Below are 20,346 nucleotides of genomic sequence, written 5' to 3'. Positions count from 1 at the left end.
TGGCGAAATAAATCGTTGTTTTTCCCAAAATATTTTGTTTTTGATATGAATTGTAGGGTCCTGTTTAATTTGTATGTACGTTGTCTTATCATTCAATAAATTAATTATTTTATTATTATAATTGCGAAAAATGTATGAATCAGCTAAAAGTAGTTTCCAAAAGAAAATGTGGAGCAGATGCGAACCTTGCGTATACATTTTATAAGGTTTATATTAGTTCCATATTGGACTATGAGTGTTCATTATATGGGGCAACATCTAAAACAAAACTTTTAAGGATTGACCGTATTCAATATGAAGCAATAAAAATTTGTATGGGGCTAATGATGTCATCTCCTAACCAAGCAGTTTTGGCAGACATTCAATAACCACTTTTAAATATTCGTAGACAATATTTAGCCAAGAAACAACTAATTATAGATTATTTAATATGGAAATTATGCAAAAAATTGCCTTCATAAATATTTGTAATCTTCCAACACCCTACTGGAGAATAAATTCATCTCCCACTTTGGTAGAGGCCCTTGTAAATATCAATTATGATATCATAAACATTCTCATCATACATTCGAATGCCCCCCTTCCATATACTCCTCTTCCCTCGCCACACACCTTTCCATACGTTTTTTCCATTGATCGAAATAGTGCTGGAAGTTTTCTTCTTAGTTTTAGGAGCTCTTTCGTTTTTTGCTTTACCGCTTCCATCGATTCAAATCAGGTCCCTTTCTAAGCAGATTTAACAAAAAAAAAGTCGCACGGTGCCAAATCTGGTGAGTACGACGGGTATTCGAGCACTAGAATGCGCTTATTGTATATGTTCTGACCCTCTGGAATCCATTAAGTCATCACGATACCGTTAATGTCGGAAAAAAACGATCAACTTGAGTTGCCTTTAGTTTTGCTCTCTCGGCCCTTATGAACAATGACATATACCATACACGCTTTAAACATTATCAGACCGATGGTTGAGTCCTTGTGCAATGATTATGGACCAAATTCATTTTTCACGTTAATAATGCCAGACTACATCGCACGGAAATGGTACATGAATCCCATTGAACATGTGTGGGTTTATATTGGCAGAGCAATATCCCATCGAGAAAACCCTTCAAGACCTGACTGCTGCCGTTCAAAAAGAGTGGGACAATATGGCCGACCATGTTATTGATAACTTGACTCGCGGGATGCCGAGACGCATTGGCCAATTGAGTGCAAGAAGAGGCGAACATACGAACTATTAATTTATTTTTTATTACATCATATTTTTTTTTCTCAAAATATAAATTTACACGCTTCAATATTTTCCACATTTTTCTTTACTTGGTTTACTGTATATTATGTATATAAAGTATAAGAATGAGCACATTTAACAAATTTAAAAATATTTTTTCATATAACCAGATAGGGGCAAAGACTATTGGAAATGTGTGTATAATATGCTGGTAGCCGTAGCTATCACATACACATTAAATAGAATTTAAAAAAATACCAATTTCATATCTAGAGTTTATAATAAAGTTAATCGAAAATATTTTAAATAATCTATCTATATATTTAACATTATTTGTTGAAATCGGCGCTCATTGCGTAATGTTGAAAATGACCTAGCAAATTTCAAAACATAACAATACACAACAACACCTCGAAAAAAAAATCGTATCATCATTCACTTTTATCTAAATAGCATACGATACCTGTTGCTTTCAGTACGTGTGTGGTACTACGGTGCCTGGCTACCTCAGGTACATTGTACCGTCAAGTAGAAATTCGAGTCGCAACATCAACTCTAGGTGCCGAAGACAACTCGGTCAGCGATGCGAACGTAGTGGGGGGACGAGAGGCGAGCACCTGTTTACTTTTAACCCTTTCGCGGGGTTAATAATCCTCTCAGGAACATCAACCCTTCCCAAGATTGATGTTTCGGACACGTTATAGCACTTAGTGAAGCCCAGAAGTCTTTATTTATTTATTTACGGGGTTGACCGGTGTTTTTCGGCACATATGGAACCAGGTCGATGGACTCGGGAATACTGCGTTTCTGAAATAAAGTGAATCATGTTGGTTTTTCGATTTTTAGATGGTTTCTATATCGTTGTTCCGGGTCAGAGGTGTACGAAATATAAATAAATTAATATTTATTCAACAAACATTATTTAGTCCGTACATTGATTGACAATTCTACTAATTGAATGTCAATAAAATATTAAAACACTGTGTTGTATTTGGATACGTGGATAAAAATATGTTACTATTCTTCACTTTCAAAAAGTATACCACATGAATAAAATAGTGTCGAAATAGTTAATGTTCTTGTTCATTAATAAATGTCTATCATAAACAATAACAACTTCATTGGACAATTTCAGGCTATCGTATTTTCGTGTTGATATGAGTATGGTTCTTATTAATTGATAACACATGAGGAAAAAATATGAATTATGTTTATGTTGACCTTCTTGCGGACAACTGAATTAAATATTACAAATATCCCACGAGGTAATAAAAAAATTATTTAGTTTGTTATAACTTAATTTTCATTTGGAAATACGAATTGTGATTAATATACGAGGATGTACTACAATAACTTATTAGAAGTATCAGTGTAAAGTTTGACGTCAAAAAAGTAAATCAGAGTTACGCAATAAATTTAAGCAGATTTACGAAGATATGCTTAACACCCTTGGTGATCAATGTCCTTCTTATGCGACCGTGAAAAATTGGACTGCAAGCTTCAAAAGAGTTAAATTTTCCATTGAATGTGATGACCGATCGGGAAGGCGGCCAGTTTCTGTATCAGATCGTCGAATTGGGCTAAAACGGATATCTGAAGCACTGAATATTTCATACGAACGCGTTCATCATATAGCTCACGTCAATTTGGACATGAGAAAAATTGCTGCAAAATGGATCCCCAAATGTTTGAATGTTGACCAGAAGCGTGCAAGGGTAGAAGCATCGCATTCGATTTGTGCTCGATTTGAACACGATGTAGACTTCTTTAACCGAATTATTACTATGGATGAGACTTTAGTACATTTCTACGATCCAGAAACAAAGCAATAATCGATGGAATGGCGACACTCTGGTTCTCCAAGACCTAAGAAGTCTCGTGTCCCAAAAATCATATCTTTCCTCACCTGAAAAAAAGTTTAAAAGGACGTAAATTTTCCTCCAACTAGGAGTTAATAAAAGCTGTGGAGATCTGGTTTGCAGAGCAGGAAGAAAAATTTTTTTTAAAGGTCTAGAGACGTTGCAGGTTCGCTGCTGTATGTTGAGTAATAAAATATTTTGACATTGAAATTTTGTTTGGTTCTATAGTAGGTTAAGAATTTTTCAATATATCCCCGTATTGATTAAGTTAATTATGCAAATTGCCATTGTCAACGTCATACTTTTTATTTCCTCAAAAAACCAATTTTCAATTAAGAAACGAAATCACATAAACAATACAAATATAGAATGCTCAAATTTGTAATTTTTTTGATCGCTAGTTATTTACAATTAATTATATTAATTTTCATATAATGGAACTTTTCTTGTTTTATTTTCTTTTTGCTGCCTCCCTTATAATTTGTTTTATTGTGTCTTCAAGGTTGGTTAGTCACTATTAGAGTCAAATCATCAGTATATGCTATTATTTCTTTGTACTTATCAATTATACTCCAGCATCTATTTAAAATTTCTTGGATGGTCCGTTTTTCAATTCTACAAACAATATCGAATTTTTCGAAAATATATACCCATTAGACTAACCAATTGTGAACAGTTCAATTTTATTTAGGAATCAAATCCGATAAGCTGTATAATTATACAAATCTCACCTCAAAAGTCACATGAATAGATCTCAGCTACGCTGCTCCTAGAGATTCAGCATGCGCGACTTAGTTTAGTGTATATTTTTGTTTAAGAGAGCTTTCGTAGCGGCAAAGACTTCGTTTTCATGAGTCAACAGAAGAGCCCCTGGATATCCATGCCGATAAAGAAGACATACAGAATACAATTTCAGGGGAAACAAATTATGGTTACACAACTCGACAAGGAAACGCTTTTTTCTAAAGTTACGGAAATCTTAGTATCATTCATTTTCCTTAAATAATTATAAACAACTTATATAGAAGCATAGAAATATTTTGAGAAGACATCTTGTAATATATGGAGGGTAGAGGTAAGAAAAAATATCTCATAGGGAAGAAAATATGAAAAAGTGCTTAGCTGTTTACGATAACAGTTCACAAAAGTTCAGAAATGGCACTGGAGTGGTATGAATCCAGAGAGTATTGAATAATTATAGAAATTGATTTAGTGCATGATGAATCTGTTGAACAGTACCACTATGCGATGGAAAATTCTTGTGATTATTGTATACTTTAGAGGATATAGAAATGATATTTGATGGTTCAATATTTGAAAAGTGATTCAAAGCTTGTGTAGCTATTCAGTATGACCCGTATCGCTTCTATTGGATAGATCAGATAGAAGTTGATCAAATATTACCATTCTTATTCCAAAAACCTCTAGATTTGTCTAGATTTCAGGTCTCTTATGTGAAAGAAAATTAGTTTCAAAAAACGTTTGACCTATTTCGGTCTTTATCAAAATATAATTATCAATAATTCACCTATAACATGAATATCAAAATAAATTTTTTTTAACCACAAATAATCATTTTTTCTTGGTTAAATTTCAAAAATATGTAGCGGCCATCAATTAAATTATTCGTTATATTTAATTTATTAAATTGTAGGATTTGTATTAAAATCTCTATTTTGCATTTTCGTCACCATGTATGTAAACCACTAAAAATTCGCTCCCACTTATTGGATTTCGTTTCAACAATTTTTTTTTATTTCTTATAATTGCATTAATAGACAGATTGAGACCACGGAATCTGATCACTTCCCACCAATGAACTTAAAATCACCCTATCCTCACCCTTCTTTTGATAATTGCTCCAAAGCGGGAGCTGAAACGTCGAGAAATTTCAAAATTCCAACGCGGTTCAACCCGACCATAGATTTGAGGAGGATGAAATGGTATTCCAACAATGAAAATGCGTTGGTAAAATGTATTGAAACTCGACATATCAATGAATCGCTTATGTGGTCGAATTATTAATCAATTCATCTCTATTGTGATTTTTTTGTATATACAAATAACTTCCCACCTTAGAATAACAAAATTAAATATACCAAACAAATATTAACAATGAATATTTAAAAAATTGTAATAATCAGTCAACATAAAATCAACGCATCCTGAAAAAAATACAAATTGATTCTAATTGCCTAAAATGATATCATCTTATTTTTTATATGATACATAAACATTTGTGCACAGTATTTTCATAAAAATAAACACAGAATTTAAAAAATAAAACAAAAACTCACCATCTGGGCACCACGTACGGCGTCATCATCACAGGTTCTTTCACATGGCGGCCGTTCGCTAGTCGCTGAAGAACTGCTGGGTTTCTAGACCCATGAGTCAGTGTCGGTGGTTGTCGGCAGGGAGCCGAAGGTGCATTATATGGTACTGGTACCATATATGGGTTCCAGTGGCAGTTTTAGGAGATATTACTTGAGGAGAGGACGTTTAACGTAGCTCGCTCTACAAAATCAATATTATTACGCTATTTACATAGCTTTTCGCATGTTTCATGAACGAAAAATATTATATTTGATATGATTGAAACTCCTACTAACTGATTAGCTTACATTTTATAAATAATTCAAGCAATAATTCAATTGCTCATATAATAAGTATAAAATATTTTTTAGAAGTTGGAAAAATAATTTATGTGATCCGCTGTAAATATCCAAAAACTAGATATGATTGTTTCAATGATCAACAATACAAATCATGAAATTATAATTAAAAAATCATCACGAAGAAAACCGCAACTCATTTTATAAAACTATGATTATTTTATTTGTTGATTTTTGATGACGTGATACGTCTGAGGCTCATACTCGAGGAGAACTGAGACTAAAACTCCAGCAGTACTTATTTCGAGTTCTAAGTATATTTTTTGTGTAATAAAGGTAAACTTTATTTGAGTCTTTTGAGTTTTCCTTCGAGATAATTTACATCCCAAATTAATATTTAAGTATGACATTTTCAAAATAAAATAATAACATTTGTTTTTTTAATGCAAACATTCAAACAATCAATTTTTTTAATTACATACTAAATAAATAAGAATTAATTTCAACTGTGCCATTTAAAATAACAGATGATTTAAAATAACAGATGAAAAAGTTCAAAAAAATATTAAAAATCAGTGAACTGTTTATAATTCAAATGCTTTTATAGGCAAATCGGCTGGGACATTTGGACGAGGTTGAAGACAAGTTAATGCTTCATGCATCAGCTATCGTTGTTAATTGATTGAAAGTAACAGTTAATTAGTTACAATAAACTTATTCTTTGATGAGCTCCAATAGAACAAACTAACTACTTTAGTTTGAGAGGGACAAATATAAACAAATATTTATAATTGGATATCGCTTTATTGTTATTCAAAATCTTCGCCATTAAGATCATACACTTTTACATGCGCTTGAACCAATTGTCGAAGCATTTTTTCCATTTCAAATGAGGTACCTCCAAAACATATGATTTGAAAGCAAAACCGTGTGAAAAAACGTATACAATGTATTTGAGTGCTCGCGTTGTCGTGGAGAATGTGGAGAATTCGTTTTCTACAATTGGTTTCCCTGATTTTTTCGAATACTTTCGACAAAAAAAAGAATTGATCGTTCTACGTCCAGTTGTTCTAAGAAACAGTCGATCATTTGCTTCTAAGTCCTTCGCGCACGAACAACTTTTGTTGGATTTACCTGGACATGAGAGACCCAAACGGTCGATTTTTGCTCAGTTTCGTGTTTTTTCATATGCATAGATCCATAATTTGTCGGTCATATCAGTTTACGCACATCATCTGGTACAACAGTTGATTTTGTTCGACGAAATTCATACTGTCGCTCGAGATGGTGCTTCATCACCAAAATTCGAAGCGTTTTAATCGATAGACTAATTTTGGCGATTAATCCCATTTGTTGACCAAGATGAATTTTTCAAGAATTTGTAAACAACTCAAATAGCAACACGTTGGAGATTCAAAATGTCAAAATTTATGATGGCAGTGTCATATTTGACAACATCAGTGTTGCCATATCTCAAAACTTAAGTAGCAACCTTCGTGTTATATTTTAATTTAATTGCCTAATTCTTTCGACTTAGAATAAGTCTCATTTTCCAAATAGAAACAGTCATTACTCCGATTTCATTTATTGAATTTTATAAAATTTATTATTTTATTTATTAGTACCTATCAACAAGACACCCGATCAGCAAATTTTCCCAAAGAAAATGTACATTCAACCGAGCATGGTACATACAAATTAGAAATTTACCAAGGAAAACATTTTTTTTTTAGTTAGATTAAGTACGATGTTGCTGAAACTAATTAGCAATAAATTCGTATTGATTCCGTTTAATCTGCTTTGAATTTTAGACAATAATCCATGCCACCCTGCTGCAGTGATTTTTCGAAATCGACAGGAATAAATAAAAAACTAATTAGAAATAAATTTGCATCAAATTTTGATCAATTTCTGCTGATTTTGCACTGACAGTTTTCTGAAAAAAAAAAATAATTGCTATTTCATGCGATAAACAACCAGAATAATGAGTTCAAAAAATTATAATAATGTAGCCGTTACAATCCATCGTTAATTTTTTTACTATTCAAAAAGGTTTTAAATTACTTGTCAAAAACTTTTTTCATTATATCACTCAATACCCAAATGAAATTATTGTAGTAATCAGTTCAACAAAATCTGGGATAAATGACAAATAGTGGGAATATCTGGTTTCTTTTTATTTCCATTTCTTGATAAATTCCATTTTTGTTCCTTATCATGAATAACGAGCTCTTGTAACTTTGTGTTGGGTGTTAATGGGTATGTGCTGTTAAGAGATGCTGTGCATAGTTTATTTCTTCTAACTTGGAGAGAATTCAGTGTATTTAATCAAGGTACATACTTAATATATAATTTTATATACACAGTCACTTTCCAAGTTTATTGATTTGCTCACATCATTTTTCTTTGTTTGAGACATTACTACATTATTTATAGTTCTTCCAAAATCAAATGCAGATTATAAAAACCCTTGCCGACAATTTTGTTTGATCTACCATAGGCGTGGATTCGTTAAAAGGCAATCGAATCATTAGAAAAAAACATTATTATACCTCGTTAACTTGCTACAACTGAAAATTAATTTATAAAACGTAAATAGACGAGTAAAATGTAAGGGAGTTTGGTTTAAATAGGATACCAGTCGTGAACTGATCCCTTTTTTGTACCACATTCGTCTATTAAAACTTCGGTAGTCTTTTATCTGACGCAAATAATCTTGTCGCTATCGAACTATCCTTGACGATTCGGTTATTGCCATCCATTTATTCAGTTTATTGTGTTTACCATGCTGACAAAACTAGCTTTTTCAACTGATTTCAGTTTTCCTTTATATGTTTTTCGGTTCTGTGAATGATCCCTTTTGTGACTACTCGATAAATGGAAAATTTATTATTATAATTGCATTATCAGATTTCAGAATATTTTCCTTTTTTAAACATTTAAATCTCATCAAGCAACGCCACTGCTTATCTCAGACTGTCTAGCAGGAATATTTCAAATAAATTTTGTACATACGCCATACGCCACAAACGACAGCTTCGGCCAATAGAAATGCATTTATGTTTACGATTCGATGTTTCATTGGCAAACAGTGGAGATGATGAGTTCATGTGGACTGACGGTTTGTTAGATATTATTGATTGTTCTTCACATAACTGTCTTCTGCGATTGATATTGGATGAACTATAATAGTTTTGTTAACGTCTGTTTATTTATTTATTATAGAAACCTAAAAATACGTACGTAAAGAATACAAATCAGGCTATTTCATTTTATTTTTGTTTGCATAACTTAATCTATTATGGCATTTAGAATTACATTACCTTTTCGACAAGCACATTTCTTTGATTGACATTTACCCTTACAATTACATTTTTTAAAACCTTGCCCATGTCCTGACGATTGAGCAGTAGCCACTGATCTAAGAGGGATTTAACTGTCTTCGGAAACTTCTTCAATTTTCAAAATGTTAGCAGGGCACTTATTAACTTCTGAACGGCTGTAGTATTTTGAAATCACTCTTTATTTTGTTCCCAAATAGTAAAACCCATCTTCTGTATCTTCCAGTACTACAGCTAAAACCTAACTTAATCTAACCTTACCTAACTTAACCTAACCTAACCACGTGCTTGGAAACAATCGAGGTCATATACCGGGTGTCCCAATAAGAATGGCTCTCGGCCATATCTCGGAAACCGTTTATAGTACAGCTTCGGGACAAAAATTGTAACAAAAGTGACCTCGAGAGAATCCTGGAAATTATTTACAGAGTTCTAGTTCCACTGCCAGATTAAATACCAAAAATTATAAAATGAATAATTTTGCCTTATTAAGATACATTTAAACTATGAGTATCGTATTCTTAAAAAAATTCAGCGTATATTTGATTATACTAGTTTTAGTCTATCTGTTCAAATAAGAGGTGAGGGGAAGCGGGAACTTTATTATGAAAAAGCGCCTGTAATTCCAGTTTTACTTAACCTGTCTATACAAACTTAGTCTTTTTGAAGAGAGCTCCTTTCTACCAATGTAAGAATTATAATTTCGAAACAACCTAATGAGTAACGTATACGCTAAAGGGCGCTATTTCTTTATTTTTTTAAATTTAGCTATCCTTGAAAAACGTTAAATGGAAGCATGCAGTTTTAATTAAGGAATATAAAAGTAGACCAAATTAGCAACAGAATAGCGAAAACCGCATGTCGATATATTTTTTGTATTACGAGATATCCTAAGAAATGTGTAAATTTTAAACATTTTCCTTTAAACATAAATTACTCCGGATTGACTCAACGGATTTTAACTTTTTTGACTCCTCAAAATTGTCTTTCCTTGTTCTTTTAATAATAGTTCCACTTATTATGCGGTTTTCTCTATTCTGTTGCTAATTTGGTCTACTTTTATATTCCTGAATCAAAACTGCATGTTTCCATTTAACATTTTTCAAGGATAACTAGATATCAAAAAAATAAATAAATAGCGCCCTCTAGCGTATACGTTACTCATTAGGTTGTTTGGAAATTATTACTCTTACATTGGTAGAAAGAAGCTCTCTTCAAAAAGACTAAGTTTGCATAGATAGGTTAAGTAGAACTGGACTTACAGGCTTTTTTTCATAATAAAGTTCCCGCTTATTTGAAGAGATAGACCAAAACTTGTAAAATCAAATATACGCTGAATTTTTTTAAGAATATGATAATCATAGTTTAAATACATCTTAATTAGGCAAAATTTGTAAATTAATCATTTTATAATTTTTGGTATTTAATCTGGCGGTTGATCTAGAACTCTGTAAATAATTTCCAGCTTTCTCTCGAGGTCACTTTTGTTATGAATTTTTTCTCCCGAAGCTGTAATATAAACGGTTCCCGAATTATGGCCGAGAGACATTCTTATTGGGAACGGTCTGATTTTATATATGGTCTGTAACATTTACAAGTAATAATATGAATATAAAACTCGTGATTTTATCTGGAAACATTCTTTTTTCTTTTGGATAATCACACTACAAGTTTGTTAAGCTTGTTTATAACATTACGTAGACTAAATATCATTGTATGATTAATAATTTTCACATATTCATTAAATAGTCAATTTTTCATGGATAGTCATAGAAAGTTGCCACACCATATAACAACCCTTATTATAATTGAACGCATATTGTCCTTGTTCTGGAATCTTACCATATGCAAGAAACCTATTGATAAGGTCACTGTTTTAACAATTAAAATAGCAAAACGAGTCAAATTTAAATTGACTTCGTCCCAAATCTTAAAATGGTCATTGTAGACTTGTTAACATTGATAAAGAAAGCATAAAATCATGTGATCCTCGAAATTTAGTAGATGTTTAACGTGCCTACCATGAACTTCTAAAGAACTTCCTAATCTGAAAGATAAAAATGTCGTCTGGCATTATTTGATATGCCAAGCATGATCAACTTAATACAAAAGTCATCTAAATATAAGAATCCCTATAAAATAAATCAAATATCAGGTCAATTTAAAATTAAGAAATTATATATATTATAGAAATAAACCTGAAATAACTATTTTTTGGTTCACGTAGTTTTGGGATCACTGAAAGATAGATGGTTTGGAATTTATTAGCTTCTAAATATAAAATAACTATGATCAGCTAATGTACAGTTGATTTATTTCGTGTTAATCATTGCTCAATATGATTTAAAAAATCTTCTTCCCGTCGTTGATTATAAAGTAACATGACATTTATGCATTACACATAATATATAATATAGTTTCAAATTAATATGTTAATGATATGTCAAATCTGACATTGTCATTGACAATTTTAATGGTGAACATACTCAGAACGTGTTGTTATTCGAGTACTGTTTGACTTGTTTAATACTTGAAATATTCATCTTTGTCAAAAAATTGAAGTGGCAAATTTACGGCGATTTTTGAGGTGGATTAAACCAGCAGTAGTGTGCCGATCAACTTGTTTCGACTTTTAGTGGTGAAGCGCCATCTCAAGCTACTAGTCCGGGAGGCAGCCTTGCAAATGACATAATCATTTCAGGTCGCTTGATTCATAGTTGTATTGAATGTTTATTAGATGTTATATCGCGATATCAAAGTCAGCAGGCTCAGGGAGGGTGGATGGGCGAGGTAGAAATTTTTATTCAGGTGAAAATTAAAAAAAAAACTAATATAAATTACTTTTAAATAAGGTCTATCATATCTGCTGACGTGGAATCCACCATTATCTAGGTTGCTGACTATTGTAGTAATTTTTTGTGTTATATAAGCAGTCCCTACTAAAATTTTTGAACGGCCTGATAACAGTTTTGGATAATTTAATTTTTACTTGAATAAAAATTTCTACCTCGCTCACCCACCTTGAGTAGACCTGCTGACCCACCATTCGATTATCAGCTTTATTGAAACTAACCAATTAAAATCTATTGGCCTGAAATTGCCATGAAAAATGCAACGCTGCCTCCCGAACTATATTGGTTTCCCGAATTTAAGAGTGATAGATCAACGTAGAACAGTTAATTCTTAATGGTACACTAGGATTTCTTTGCCATAATTGTTCGAAAAAGGGAAACCAATCCCAGAAGACAAATAATTCTCCACACATCAGTTCAACAAAAACGTTTTTGAAGTCAAAACATCGTATTGATGGGTCATCAACCAAGAAGCGGTTGATGCATTCAAACCACAAGTTTTGGATAGGAATGCTTTGGCATTTGATTCATCTTAATGCAGTATATTTTGAAAAAAAATAAAACCATATTTGTTTTTATTTGTCTATTTCAAACCTTTAGTAACAACTCTTGTATTGTTTATTCAATTTGTAGTAATTTTAAGTATCTTAAAACTATTAATTATGCTTTTTTTAAATTAATTTGACTCCTTCGTATTAGGTTTGATTCAGCAGACTACGAGTAGATTGTCTGTAAATACTTGAACATGCGCGATATGAAAATGGCGTTTCAATAGCATTGGGTTGAAGTTATGAACAAAAAGATTCACGTTCTAGCAACAATCTTGTTCAGTAGTAGTTCAAAATACTTTGATTAAATTTTGGAATATATGGATACGGGCATGTTAACACATATTTTAGGTCGTGCATCGTGCTTTGTTAGATTCTAAAATGTTTTTAAGATTGAGATAGACTATTTAGTCGGTAGTGGAGATGAGAGGAAAGGGTCCAGTCATTTTGGGTTGGGTACTTGTTCGACTATAGTACGAGGATGTAATGATATCTAGTTAGCCTAGACCAACTCCATGCATAAACAAAATATTGCGTTACCATAGCAACGAACAATAACTTATTAGAAGTGTCAGTGTAAAGTTTAACGTCAAAAAAGTAAACAAGAGTTACGCATTAAATTAAAAGAAAAAAGATGTCCACCGAAATTGTCAAATTCGAAAAATTATAGTATCGAGCCATCATCAAGTACCTGTATTTAAAAGGATTAAGAGGTGAGCAGATTTACGAAGATATGCTTAATACCCTTGGTGATCAATGTCCTTCATATGCGACCGTTAAAAATTGGACGGCAATCTTCAAAAGCGGTAAATTTTCCATTGAAGATGATGACCGATCGGGAAGGCAGCCAGTTTCTGTATCAGATCGTCGAATTGGGCTAAAACGGATATCTGAAGCACTGAATATTTCATACGAACGCGTTCGTCATATAGGTTACGTCAATTTAGACATGAGAAAAATTGCTGCAAAATGGATTCCCAAATGTTTGAATCTTGACCAAAAGCGTGCAAGGGTAGAAGCATCGCGATCGATCTGTGCTCGATTTGAAAACGATGTAGACTTCTTAAACCGAATTTTTACTATGGATGAGACTTGGGTACATTCGTAAGATCCAGAAACAAAGCAATAATAGATGGAAAGGTGGCAGTCTGGTTCTCCAATACCTAAGAAGTTTCGTGTCCAAAAATCTGCCAATCAAATAAATAATTAATAAATTAATATTGACATTGCAAATATCATTAAGTACATTATATTGTTCAATAAATAAAATGTTTATAATTCTCTATTACTTATTTTCTTTCCTCAGTGTAATTGAAAAAGTTTTGGATCTTGTGCGTTGTCTAAAAAATGTTGTGTACGCCTGGGCTGAAATACTACTTTGTTGGACTCGTCTGTTGCTCGCCTCGCTTCGCTCCTCTCGCAATTTTCAGACTCTTTCAACAAAGTAGCACTTTCAGTCCTTAGCATACAAATAACTATTGCTTGTATCCCCCTGCTATCGTTAAAGTTGTATTTAATATTTCTCGAATATTGTAAATTTTTACAATTATGAGTAGAGCACAAGAAAAAAAAATTCAAAAATAATCAAATTAATATAGGAGTGAGCTACAACAATGTAGTACTAAATTTCAATTTTTCTCTTTTCAACAAATAATCTATAGCATCACCTATTATAAAAATCATATTTTCTATATAGGACCCAGTTAAAATTCTATCGATCTATTGAAGTAAGTCATTTTGACAAACTGAATCCTTCCTTATACTTTGGAGTATGAACTTTTCATACGATGCTCCGCAAAAATTGGACACTAATTGTTCGTCATTATAAAATAGTCAATTTTGAAATCACGGGTATCTATTATGCCATTATTGACGATTTAGTACCCATGGCTAATTTCATAGCTGTGACTAATTAATTTCTATTAATTATTTTTTTTTGTTTGTTGAAAATTCCATTTGGCATTTGTTTAAAGTTGCTCATTTTATGGGCGATAAATTTTTTGTCTTTTTTTTTCTTTGATTTTTCTCTTAAAATCATCAATTAAATATGCAGGTACTGTACTTCTTGAAGTTATTCACATACACATTCTTCGTTCTGCCAGCAGAGAAATTCCAGAGTGATACAAAAACTGAAAAATGTAGTAGAAACAAGCAAAGAGTGTGCCGGCGAATTAGGCCAGCTATAAATCCAAAATAATTATGTCATTTAGGTCTGATTTCAATAAAAATCTATTAATCACATCTGTTTTATTATTGAAACAATGAAATTTTGAAAGGAATATCTTTCGATTACCCAATCTAGGAAAGTATAATACAATTACATATAAAGAGGTATATATACTGGCCTAATAACTCGAGATCCTCGTCGCCAATTTCTCGAAAACAATAGCACGTGGCCCGCCAACTTGGTTATTTTTTGGCTTTTTTTTCAGAGGTCGCGAACACCAAAGCCCGGTAGCTGATCTTCAGTTGTTCTGGAGAAACACGCTCACTTGAAATGAGTATCTCAGGACCATATACGGTAGGCAGTCGCAGTGGCGTACGTGAGATGAAAATTTTAAAGCGGAATGTGTTACGAATTCTTGTAATTTGCAGTTTGGGCCGTGTGAATCAGATAATTTTTTACCGGTGACCACACTGATCGCTACAAAGAAGAAGGTCGTAACAGTATCAATTCCGATACAATATTTTAACACGGCACAACAATTGATTTGCTTAATTATATCAATGATTTTGAAAATTGGGTGAATGAAATAAACTCTCGCTCGATTATTAAGTTATATCGTTCGTTGACGTATGTATAAAAATTCACCCACCAATCTCAAAAATGTATTTTCAATATCATTAACTACGGTTGAATTTATTTCACGGTCCATTTTTAGAATATATACAATCTAACCAAATTAGAGGGAGTTTGTATACGAAAGCAAAGTTGAAATTACAAACTTAGAGGAAATGACATCTTTTAGGAGTGTTCTAGAGGAAAAATATCCCTTTTCCAACTTCTAACATACTTTGAGTCTCATTTAAAAGTAATGCCGAGAAAATACGTAAATTGTATAAATAATTTGTTATTGTACAAGGATATATGGAAAAATTCTTAGCCTACTATAAAACCAAACAAAAGTTCAATGTCAAAATATTTTATTACTTCTCTTAATTTGATACATTTATTACAGCGAACCTGCAACGTCTCCAGAACTTTAAAAAAAAAAGTTTCTTCTATCTCTGCAAACCAGAACTCCACAGGTTTTATTACTCGTTGGAAGAAAATTGTTGAGGAAAGAGAGTTGGACGGAGCGAAATCTGGTGAATAAGGGGGGTGTTCTAGTAATTCAAACCCTAAATCATTTTTTGTATGGCAACATGAGATTTGTGTGCAGGGGCGTTGTCCTGCAAAAACGAAACACCTTTGGATAGCTTTCCGCGTCGTTTCTCTTTAATTTTTTGCCGTAGAGTGGTCTGTAATATCGAATAGTAATCTCCAGTTATTGTTCTACCCCTATCCAAAAAATCAAACATGATTACTCCATGGCAATTCCAAAAAACTGAAGCAAGAATGAGCTTTTCCAGCAGATTTTTGGACACGAAACTTCTTAGGTCTTGGAGAACCAGAGTGTCGCCATTCAATCGATTGTTGCTTTGTTTCTGAATCGTAGAAATGTACTTAAGTCTCATCCATAGTAACAATTCGGCTTAAGAAGTCTACATCGTTTTCAAATCGAGCACAGATCGAACGCGATGCTTCTACCCTTGCACGCTTTAGGTCAACATTCAAACATTTGGGGATCCATTTTGCAGCAATTTTTCTCATGTCCAAATTGACGTGAGCTATATGATGAACGCGTTCGTATGAAATATTCAGTGCTTCAAATATCCGTTTTAGCCCAATTCGATGGTCTGATAAAATCATGTCATGAACTGCATCAATATTTTCGGGGATGACACAGAAACTGGCCTTCCCGATCGGTTATCATCTTCAATGGAAAATTTACCTCTTTTGAAGCTTGTAGTCCAATTTTACACGGTCGCATACGAAGGACATTGATCACCAAGGGTATTAAGCATATCTTCGTAAATTTGCTTACCTCTTAACACTTTTAAATACAGGAACTTGATGATGGCTCGATACTCCAACTTTTCGATTTTCACATTTTCGGTGAACATCTTTTTTCTTTTAATTTATTGCTTACTCTGGTTTACTTTTTTGACGTCAAACTTTACACTGACACTTCTAATAAGTTATTGTTTGTTGCTATAGTAACGCAATATTTTGTTTATGCATGGAACTGGTCTAGGCTAACTAGATATCGATATATCCTCGTAACAGACATTTTTATTTCCTTATTTTTTTGACATACATATATGTTCTGTTGAACTGGGTATGAGATAATTGACTAGTATAAGTGTTTTTTTTTGTATTTGTTTGTAATTTTTATATTATTGTGAAATTTATATTTACTTTGCTTAATACTTATATTAACTTAATTCAACGATATTGATTATTAATTGAAATATTTTGTTAATAATCTTAATCTTAATAAGCTAGTTTTATAGCTTTATTTGTTAATTTTTGTGATGTGACTTACATTTTATATATCGTCCTGACAGTGATTCTTTTGTATATAATTTATTATTGGTGGTCTTAATAAGTGTCATGTCTAAATAATTCATAAATATTTGCCACCCATTATTTATTTATCGAAAATTACTGTAGAGAGATTCCTAATACTATTTTATTTGTTTCAGGTAAGTCTTGAAATACATTTAAACTTATTGGTAAGTTTTGTATCATTTATATTTTATTAAAGATCAAAATTAGTTTGTAGCCAGATAAACCTAAATTAAATTGAAAGTTCAAGCAATGCAATTGGTATGTACAATTGGTGAGACATATTTAAAATTGGTAATAATGCGTGAGTTTGTTCATGACAAAGCCCACGTCTGCTTTATGTTCACTCAATCAGGCTCAATGCTTCCATTTCTAAGAGTTTAATTTACAATTTTATTCAATCGTAATCATGGCGAAGTAGTTAAAATTAGGTTTCCTAGTGCACCTTCCATTTTTGCACATTCTAGGAAAATAGAATCTTCACAAGTGACATATCTGAACTGAGTTTTCCTTTCTTTCTTATACGAACAAAACGAACCTCTCACTCTCTTCAATAGCTTTTCTTCGAAGGTTCCAGCTGATACGATAGCTTCACCTAAACCTAATACTTTTCGGATCCACATCTTTATTTATAAATTTAATTTGGATTCTGTCTCTTAAGTGCGGTTCAACTGACTGACGTGCAAGCTTTCCTATAAAGTTGAACCTTGATTCCAATTTGCTCTCAGCAAAACATTTATATATAATAAATACATTGACCATCGCCATATTTAGAATCCCACTAAATACACAAAGGGGCCATGTTGTTATTTTCAGTGGGTTTGGGTTCTTTGTTGAGAAATGATGAAGAAATGATACTTGTTTTGATTAACAAAACTATTGCTGAACAATCGTTGGATATTGCTCAATACTTAAAAAAACACGTTTACTTGTCATACTATCAATGTCACTTGAATATATCTAAAAGTGCTTATCGCCTGCCAACTTAACTAAATCAAAAATTAATACAAACATGGTTACCAACTTTGACTCTATATAAAACAAAATACTGTGAGGTAAGGATAGGGTCAAGGTTAGAATAGTTTGGGTCAGGTCTCAATTTGATCAATTCTCAACAGGCCATCTTTTAGGGCATCAACTCCTCCTTTTGTTTTGTTGTAAAATGCATTTCTTTCCGATTTTCTTATTTCACAGTCGTCTCCTTTTGAGTACCGCATTGATGATATTATATTTACAAATTTTTCTTTGATTTTACCTTCATCGAATAAAGCGTAGTTTTACCTTCCAGAGAAAAACCATATATAGTATCATTCATTGAACTTCCTTTTGTTTGGGTGAAATCGGGGAGCAACTCGCTCTCTTTTTTTTTCAATGTACCCAAGTATGTAAGGCCCATTTTCCTTAGTTCATCTACTGCCTGTATCGAACTGAACCAATTGTCTCGTTATCAGTTAGATATTTACCCTCCGACCTTTTGCCTGACTTGCCTGTAAAATCAATAACGGCTGCAGTCTTGATAGTCTCTGTGGCTATCTCTAGCATACTAGATTGAATTTACATGGCTACATGGCAGCTAGAAGTGAACAGATAACACAGTGTTGCCAACACCAACAACAAAATCTCCCGTATCTCACAGACCCACGTGTCGCGTTACTCGTTAAGGTTAGGTATTTCCAAGAAATTTCTTCACTGTAGTGTTTTGTACATATTTCATAACTACATTGACGCTGTCTAAAAACTTATTATAGTAAATAGTATCTTAAAATTGAAATAACTTCACACCACCCTCATACATAAGTGCATAATGCGTCGTCCAGTCAGCTGTCGAAATGAAACTGTTATTCAGGCGCACCAACTCACTACAGAAAATTACCAAAAAATACCAAAATGCGTGCAAGAAAAACGTTGTTCTAATATGGAATTATAAAATAGAAATCATAAGTGGAGTACTTTACTGCTTAATACTAGATGATTCTGTTCAATTCAGGAAGCTATAATCAGTCAATTTATTGACATTTCCTTCTCATTTATTATTATGCAGCCTTTGAAACTAGACCGCTCACTAATATATTCATATTTCAATTTGTGTTTCTAAATTACTATATTACAAAACATTTTTACGGTATATAGTGACTAGACTTGTTAATAGTCAAAAAAAGAGGAAGCCATTATAAATAAATTAATGAGAAGCCACCTTGGTAGAGCCGTCAAGTGGAAGCCATGAAAAATTACCTGTGATACGATATTAATATGAAATTTTCACTTCAATCGCTTTTGCCGATTAATAGTGAACGGCCACTACAGTGTAAACGCGTACAAGTGTACAATCAACATCCGACATGATTATATAATATATATATATATATATATATATATATATATATATATATATATATATATATATTGTGAATGTTCTTGATTTTAGGTCTCTTCTAATTGCCTATTTGTTAATTAAAAAATTACATACTTATTTCATTTTTTCTAATTTTAAAAATTGTAATTAAACTTCTTCATACCGTTTACTGTTATTATTATTTCAGCCAGTGAATATTATAGAAGGGTTAAACAGTGTAAATTAAAGGCGAGGGGGATTGTATTTTCTGTTTACAAGGAAGCAAAATACAGAATACGCCGTCTGGGTCTGATAGACTCACGTGTCACATACTGACATTCTGACGAACGTGTCGCGTTACGGGTTAAAATGTGGATGGTTTAATATATTCAATTTATTATGTGTCACCCTCTACTACCTATGGCAGTAGAGGCCCTTAATTTTTCTAGTGTAATTTCAAGTTCTTCACTGAACATTTCGCTTACAGGATGAATTAAGCAAACTTAAATTCCAATAATATTTCTAAAGTGAACTGTCAAACATAAAGCTTTGCTATAAATCGACCACCTATGATACGGTGTCATTTTCCTAAAGTAAATTTTTAACAATTTTTCTGTGAATAAATATTGACCATACAAGCTGAAATAGAGAAAATAGTTATAATAGAAAGCCGATCTAGCTTTCGTTTCCTTTGGATTAGACTTTTCTTAAAGTCTTTATCAAAATATTATATTGACACTGACATTTTGCGTATTTATATTGATTAATAAATTAATATAATAATATATTTTTAATCAATAGATTAATATAAATACGGAAATTGTCAGTGTCAATATAATATTTTGATAAAGACTTTAAGAAAAGTCGAAACGTCAAATTTTATCTTTCTTCCAAAAATTGTTGAAAAAACTAATTTTAAAACAGAGAGACCTAAAATCAAGAACAATAAGATGCAT

The 20,346-nt window shown here is 32.2% G+C and overlaps 1 protein-coding gene and 1 long non-coding RNA gene across 3 annotated transcripts in view; one reads left to right on the top strand and one right to left on the bottom strand.

Annotated features, from left to right (window-relative positions):
* Nucleotides 1–5,486, bottom strand: part of LOC130891675 (uncharacterized) — a 56,751-nt gene extending 51,265 nt beyond the window's left edge. The window contains exons 1-2 of the long non-coding RNA XR_009058942.1: nucleotides 5,388–5,486; nucleotides 1,695–2,038 (exon numbers count right to left, since the gene is read on the bottom strand). This is a non-coding gene — a long non-coding RNA (uncharacterized LOC130891675). The remainder of the gene's footprint in view (nucleotides 1–1,694; nucleotides 2,039–5,387) is intronic.
* LOC130891674 (serum response factor homolog) overlaps nucleotides 1–20,346 on the top strand; it is a 255,795-nt gene that overhangs the window by 160,931 nt on the left and 74,518 nt on the right. The window lies entirely within an intron of this gene.

The sequence above is a fragment of the Diorhabda carinulata genome, chromosome 3 (assembly GCF_026250575.1).
Source record: "Diorhabda carinulata isolate Delta chromosome 3, icDioCari1.1, whole genome shotgun sequence".
Lineage (NCBI taxonomy): Eukaryota > Metazoa > Arthropoda > Insecta > Coleoptera > Chrysomelidae > Diorhabda > Diorhabda carinulata.
This window is presented reverse-complemented; position numbering and strand designations above follow the sequence as displayed.